The sequence below is a fragment of the Aethalodelphis obliquidens genome, unplaced genomic scaffold, assembly GCF_003676395.1.
Source record: "Aethalodelphis obliquidens isolate GAN/ISIS:26980383/991018 unplaced genomic scaffold, ASM367639v1 scaffold65, whole genome shotgun sequence".
NCBI lineage: Eukaryota > Metazoa > Chordata > Mammalia > Artiodactyla > Delphinidae > Aethalodelphis > Aethalodelphis obliquidens.
This window is the reverse complement of record NW_020838009.1, coordinates 17,018-24,519: the sequence shown is the minus strand read 5'-3', so window position 1 is coordinate 24,519 and position 7,502 is coordinate 17,018. Positions and strand designations below refer to the sequence as shown.

Genomic DNA, 7,502 nt, shown 5'->3' with positions numbered 1-7,502 from the left:
GCTGAGTGTCTGGTGCCTGATCCAGGAACCCCAGCCCCCAGGACTCTGAGGAAGAGCAAAGCACCCCTCTCTACAGATGGGGTGCAGCCAGCGAGGGGCCGAGCGATGCACTTGGGTGTGACATTTAAGGAGGAACCAAACAAGGAAGAAAATAAAAGCACTCTCAGGAATACAGAAAAATACCATCTTAATACATGTCAAAACATCAAAATTAATGCAACAAATCATGAACAAAGTATCAAAATCTGACATAAAGACAGTTTTGTGATGAGACATATTGAAGCCTGAGGCAAGAAAAACATCAGGAATAGTAATGCTGTCTTTATTTAAAATGTTGATTTTTTTTTTTTGCCATAGAGTTTTGTCATCCATTTTGCAATGGTTTAGGGTTACCGCATGTGTTAGGGTATGGGTTAATGTTAGTGTACGGGTTAGGATTAGGATACGGGATAGGGTAAGGCTTCGGGTAAGGGTTAGGGTTACGGTTAGGGTTAGGGGACGGGGACGGTTTAGGGTACAGGTTAGGGTACGACAACGGTTTAGGGTGAGCATAGTGTTAGGGTACGGGTTAGTGTTAGCGTACGGGTTAGGATTAGGGGACGGGATAGGGTAAGGCTTCGGGTAAGGGTTAGGGTTAGGGTTAAGGTTAGGCTTAGTGAACGGGTATGCTTTAGGGTACAGGTTAGGGAATGACAACGGTTTAGGTTTAACGTACGTGTTAGGGTACGGGTTAGTGTTAGTGTAGAGTTTAGGATTAGGGTACGGGATAGGGTAAGGCTTCTGGTAAGGGTTAGGGTTAGAGTTAGGGTTAGGGGACGGGGACGGGGATGGTTTAGGGTACAGGTTAGGGTACGACAACTGTTTAGCATTAGCGTACATATTAGCGTATGGGTTAGTGTTAGTGTACGGGTTAAGATTAGGGTAAGGGTTAGGGTAAGCCTTCGGGTAAGGTTTAGGTTTAGTGTTAGGTTTAGGGTTTGGGTTAGCGTTAGGGAACGGGTACAGTTTAGGTTACAGGTTAGGGAACGACAACTGTTTAGGGTTAGCGTACGTGTTAGCATACAGGTTAGTGTGAGTGTACGGGTTAGGATTAGGGTATGGTTTAGGGTAAGGCTTCAGGGAAGTGTTAGGGTTAGGGAACGGGTACGTTTTATGATACAGGTTAGTGTACGAAAATGATTTAGGGTAAGCGTACGTGTCAGGGTATGGGTTAGTGTTAGTGTAAGGGTTAAGATTAGGGTACGTGTTAGGGTAAGGCTTTGGGTAAGCATGAGGGTTAGGTTTAGGCTTTGGGTTAGGTTTAGGGAACGGGTATGGTTTAGGGTACATGTTAGGGTATGACAACGGTTTAGGGTTAGCGTACGTTTTAGCGCACAGGTTAGTGCTAGTGTATGGGTTAGGATTAGGGTACGTGTTAGGGTAAGGCTTCGCGTAAGGGTTAGGGTTAGGGTTAAGGTTAGGGTTATGGAACGGGTATGGTTTAGGGAACAGGTTAGGGTACGACAATGGTATAGGGTTAGCCTAGCTGTTAGAGTACGGGTTAGTGTTAGTGTACAGGTTAGGATTAGGGTACGAGTTAGGGTAAGGCTTCGGGTAAGGGTGAGGGTTAGGGTTAAGGTTAGGGTTATGGAACGGGTATGGTTTAGGGAACAGGTTAGGGTACGACAACGGTATAGGGTTAGCGTAGCTGTTAAAGTATGGTTTAGTGTTAGTGTACAGGTTAGGATTAGGGTACGAGTTAGGGTAAGGCTTCAGGTAAGGGTGAGGGTTAGGGTCAGGGTTAGGGAACGGATACAGTGTAGGGTACAGGTTAGGGTACGACAACGGTTTACAGTTAGCGTACGTGTTAGGGTACAGGTTATTGTTAGTGTACGGGTTAGGATTAGGGTACGGATTAGGGTAATAATTTGCATAAGGGTTAGGGTTGGGGTTAGTGAAAGGGTATGGTTTAGGGTACAGGTTAGGGTATGACAAAGTTTTAGGGTTAGCATACATGTTAGGGTACGGGTGTTAGTGTAACGGTTACGATTAGGGTACGGGTTACGGTAAGGCTTCGGGTAAGGTTTAGGGTTAGGGTTAGGGTTTGAGTTAAGGAACGGGTACGGTTTAGGGTACAAGTTAGGGTACGACAGCAGTTTAGAGTTAGCGTACGTGTTAGGGTACAGGTTAGTGTTAGTGTACGGCTTAGGATTAGGGTATGGGTTATGTTAAGGCTTCGGGTAAGGGTTAGGGTTAGGGTTAGGGAACGGGCATGGTTCAGGGTACAGGTTAGGGTACGACAACGGTTTAGGGTTAGTGTACATGTTAGGGTACGGATTAGTGTTAGTGTATAGGTTAGGATTATGGTACAGGATAGGGTAAGGCTTCAGGTAAGGGATAGGGTTAGGGATAGGGTTAGGGAACAGGTATGGTTTAAGGTACAGGTTAGGGTACGACAAAGGTTTAGGGTTAGCATACGTGTTAGGGTACGGGATACTGTTAGTGTGCGGTTTAGGATTAGGGTAGGGGTTAGGGTAAGGCTTCGGGTAAGGGTTACACTTAGGGTTAGGGAACGGGAATGTTTTATGTTACAGTTTAGGGTACAACAACAGTTGAGGGTTAGCATACGTGTTAGCATATGGGTTAGTGTTAGTGTACGGGTTAGGATTAGGGGATGTGTTAGGGTAAGGCTTCCGGTAAGGGTTAGGTTTAGGGATAGGGTTAGGGTTAGGGTTAGGGTTCGGGGACGGTTTAGGTTACAGGTTAGGGTATGATAATGGTTTAGGGTGAGCATACGTGTTATGGTAAGTGTAATTGTTAGTGTACGGGTTAGGATTAGGGACGGGTTAGGGTAAGGCTTCAGGTAAGGATTAGGGTTAGGGTTAGAGTTAGGGGACAGGGACGGTTTAGGGTACAGGTTACGGTACCACAGCGGTTTAGGGTGAGCGTACGTTGTAGAGTATGGGTTAGTGTTAGCGTACGAGGTAGGATTAGGGGACGGGTTAGAGTAAGGCTTCGGGTAAGATTTAGGGTTAGAGTTAGGGTTAGGGTTAGAGTTAGGGGACATGGACGGTTTAGGGTACAGGTTAGGGTATGACAACGGTTTAGGGTGAGCATATGTGTTAGGGTACTGATTAGTATTAGCGTACGGGTTAGGATTAGGGGACGGGTTAGGATAAGGCTTCGGGTAGGGGTAAGGGTTAGGGTTAGGGTTAGGGTTAGGTTTAGGGCACAGCGACGGGGACGGTTTAGGGTACAGGTTAGCGTACGACAACGGTTTAGGGTGAGCGTACGTGTTAGGGTACGTGTTAGTGTTAGTGTACGGGTTAGGATTAGGGGACGGGTTAGGGTAAGGCTTCGGGTAAGGGTTAGGGTTAGGTTTAGGGTTAGGGTTAGGGGATGGGGATGGTTTAAGGTACAGGTTAGGGTACGACAACGGTTTAGGGTGAGCGTACGTGTTAGGGTATGGGTTAGTGTTAGCGTATGGGTTAGGATTAGGGGACGGGTTAGGGTAAGGCTTCGGGTAAGGTTTAGGGCTAGGGTTAGGGTTAGGGAACGGGGACAGTTTAGTGTACAGGTTAGCGTACAACAACGGTTTAGTGTTAATGTACATTTCAGGGTATGGATTAATGTTAGTGCAAGTGTTAGGATTAGGGGACGGGTTAGGTTAAGGCTTCGGGTAAGGCTTAGCGTTAGGGTTAGTTTTAGGGTTATGGAACAGGGAGAGTTAGGGTTAGGGTTAAGGTTAGGATTAGGTTTAGGGTTAGGGAACGGGGACATTTTAAGGTACAGGTTAGTGTACGACAACACTTCAGGGTTAGCGTACGTGTTAGGGTATGGGTTAGTGTTAGTTTACTGTTTAGGATTACGGGAATGGTTAGGCTAAGGCTTAGGATAAGGTTTAGGTTTATGCTTACGGTTAGGATTAGGGTTAAGGTTAGGGAATGGTAACGGATTAGGGTACAGGTTAGTGTATGAAAACTGTGTAGGTTTCGCGTATGTGTTAGGGTACAGGTTAGTGTTAGTGTACGGGTTAGGATTAGGGAACGGGTTAGGGTAAGGCTTCAGGTAAGGGTTAGGGTTAGGTTTATGGAACGTGGATGTTTTACGGTACAGTTTAAGGTACGACAATGGTTGACGGTCAGCGCACGTGTTAGATTACGTGTTAGTGTTAGTGTACGTGTTAGGATCAGGGGACGGGTAAGGGTAAGTCTTCGTGTAGACTTTAGGGTTAGGGTTAGGGAACGGGGATGGTTTAGGGTACAGGTTTGGGTATGACAATGGTTTAAGGATAGCATAAGTGTTAGGGTAGGGGTAAGATTTAGGGTGTGGGTTAGGATTAGGGGACGGGTAAGGGTAAGGCTTCATGTAAACTTTAGGGTTAGGGTTAGGTTGAGGGTAAGGGGATGGGGACGGTTTAGGGTACAGGTTAGGGTACGACAACAATTTAGGGTTAGCGTATGTGTTAGGGTACATGTTAGTGTTAGTTTACGGGTTAGGATTAGGGGACGTGTTAGGGTAAGGCTTTGGGTAAGGTTTAGGGTTAGGGAATCTGGATGGTGTAGGTTATAGCTTAGGGTACGATAATGGTTTAGGGTTAGCATACGTTTTAGGGTACGGGTTAGTGTTAGTGTACGGGTTAGGATTAGTGGACGGGTTAGGGTAAGGCTTTGGATAAGGTTAAGGCTTAGGGTTAAGGTTAGGGTTAGAGTTAGGGAACGGGTAAGGTTCAGGGTACAGGTTAGGGTACGACAATGGTTTAGGGTTAGCGTATGTGTTAGGGTATGGGTTAGTGTTAGCGTACGGGTTAGGATTAGGGGACGGGTTAGGGTAAGGCTTCGGGTAAGGGTTAGGGTTAGGGTTAGGGGACGGGGACGGTTTAGGGTACAGGTTAGGGTACGACAACGGTTTAGGGTTAGCATACGTGTTAGGATACGTTTTACTGTTAGTGTACGGGTTAGTATTATGGGACGAGTTAGGGTAACGCTTCGGATAAGGTTTAGTGTTAGGGTTAGGTTTAGGGTTAGGGAACGGGGACGGTTTAGGGTACAGGTTAGGGTACGACAACAGTTTATGGTTAGCGTACGTGTTAGGGTACGGGTTAGTGTTAGTGTACGGGTTAGGATTAGGGAACGTGTTAGGATAAATCTTCAGGTAAGGGTTAGGGTTAGGGTTATGGAATGGGGATGGTTTACGGTACAGTTTAAGGTACGACAACAGTTTAGTGTTAGCGTACATGTTAGGGTACGAGTTAGTGTTAGTGTACCGGTTCGGATTAGGGGACAGGTTAGGGTAAGTCTTGGAGTAATGTTTAGTGTTAAGGTTAGGGTTAGTGTTAGGGAACAGGGAAGGTTTAAAGTACAGGTTAGGGTATGACAACTGTTTAGGATTAGCATACATGTTAGGGTACGGGTTAGTGTTAGTGTATGGGTTAGGATTAGGGGACGGGTTAGGGTAAGGCTTCGGGTAAGTTTTCGGTTTAGGGTTAGGGTTAGGGTTAGGGAACAGGTACGGTTTAGTGTTCAGGTTAGTGTACCATAGCGGTTTACGTTTAGCGTATGTGTTAGGGTATGGGTTAATGTTAATGTACAGGTTAGGATTACGGGATGGGTTAGTGGAAGGCTTCGGGTAACGGTTAGGGTTAAGTTTAGGGTTAGGGTTAGGGAATGGGGACGGTTTAGGTTACAGATTAAGGTACGACAATGGTTTAGGGTTAGCGTACGTGTTAGGGTACCTTGTACTGTTAGTGTATGGGTTAAGATTAGGGGACGGGTCAGGGTAAGGCTTTGGGTATTGTTTAGGGTTAGGGTTAGGGTTATGGTTAGGGAACGGGAACAGCTTAGGGTACAGGTTAGGGTACAACAACAGTTTACAGTTTGCATACGTGTTAGGGTATGGTTTAGTGTTAGGGTATGGGTTAGGATTGGGGACAGTTTAAGGTAAGACTTCAGTTAAGGGTTAGGCTTAGGGTTAGGTTTAGGGTTAGTGAACGGGGACAGTTTAGAGTACTGGTTAGGGTACGATAATGTTTTAGTGTTAGCGTACGTTTTAGGGTATGCGTTAGTGTTAGTTTACGTTTTATGTTTAGGGGACGGGTTAGGGTAAAGCTTTGGGTAAGTGTTAGGGTCAGGGTTATGGTTAGGGAACGGGGATGGTTTAGGGTACAGTTTAGGGTACGACAAAAATTTAGGGTTTGTGTACGTGTTAGGGTATGTGTTAGTGTTAGTGTTCGGGTTAGGATTAGGGGAAGGGTTAGGGTAAGGCTTCGGTTAAGTGTTAGTTTTAGGGTTAGGGTTAGGGTTAAGGAACGGGGACGGTTTAGGGTTCAGGTTAGTGTACGACAGCGATTTAGGTTTAGCATACGTGTTAGGGTACGTGTTAGTGTTAGTGTATGGTTTAGGATTACGGGACGTGTTACTGTAAGGCTTCGGGTATGGTTTAGGGTTAGGGTTAAGTTTAGGGTTAGGGAACATATACAATTTAGGGTACAAATTAGGGTACGACAACGGTTTAGGGTTAGCGTACATGTTAGGGTACCTGTTAGTGTTAGTGTACGTGTTATGGTTAGGGGACGGGTTAGGGTAAGGCTTCGGGTAAGTGTTAGGGAACGGGGACAGTTTAGGTTACAAGTTAGCGTACTACCACGGTTTAAGTTTATCGTACGTGTTAGTGTACAGGTGTTAGTGTACGGGTTAGGTTTAGGGTACGGGTTAGGGTAAGACTTCGGGTAAGGTTTAGTGTTTGGGTTAAGGTTAGGGTTAGGATTAGGGAACAGGGACGGTTTAGGGTACAGGTTAGTGTACGACAAATGTTTAGGGTTAGCGTACGTGTTAGGGTATGGGTTAGTGTTATTGTACGGGTTAGGATTAGGTGACGGGTTAGGGTAAGGCTTCGTGTAAGTGTTAGTGTTAGGTTAAGGATTAGGGTTAGGGTTAGGGTTACGGTTAGGGAACGGGGATGGTGTACGGTTCATATTGTGGTACAACAACGTTTTAGGTTTAATGTACATGTTAGGGTACAGTTTAGTACTACTGTAAGGTTTAGGATTAGGGGACGTGTTAGGGTAAGGCTTCGGGTAAAGGTTAGGGTTAGGGTTAGGGAACGGGGACGATTTAGTGTACAGGTTAGGGTACGACAACGTTTTAGGGTTAGCTTATGTAGTAGGGTAATGTTTGGTGTTAGTGTACGGGTTAGGATTAGGGTAGGGGTTAGGGTAAAGCTTCGTGTAAGTGTTAGGTTTAGGGTTAGTGTTAGGTAATGTGTATTGTTTAGGGTACAGGTTAGGGTATGACAACTCTTTAGGTTTAGCGTACGTGTTACGTACGGTTTAGTGTTATTGTATGGGTTAGGATTAGGGTACGGGTTTGGGTAATGATTCAGGTAAGACTTAGCTTTAGGTTTAGAGTTAGGGTTAGTGAATTGGTATGGTTTAGTGTACTGTTTATGGTAGGACAATGGTTCAGATTTAGCATATGTGTTAGGGTACGTGTTAGTGTTAGTGAACGGGTTAGGATTATGTTACT

At 45.5% G+C, this 7,502-nt stretch overlaps 1 long non-coding RNA gene across 1 annotated transcript; it reads left to right on the top strand.

Moving 5' to 3' along the window:
* Positions 1–907: 907 nt before the first annotated feature.
* LOC113610816 (uncharacterized) lies at positions 908–6,607 on the top strand. Its single transcript, XR_003429231.1, has 3 exons — positions 908–1,071; positions 2,418–2,429; positions 6,597–6,607. It is a non-coding gene; the product is annotated as an uncharacterized LOC113610816 (long non-coding RNA).
* Positions 6,608–7,502: the final 895 nt, after the last annotated feature.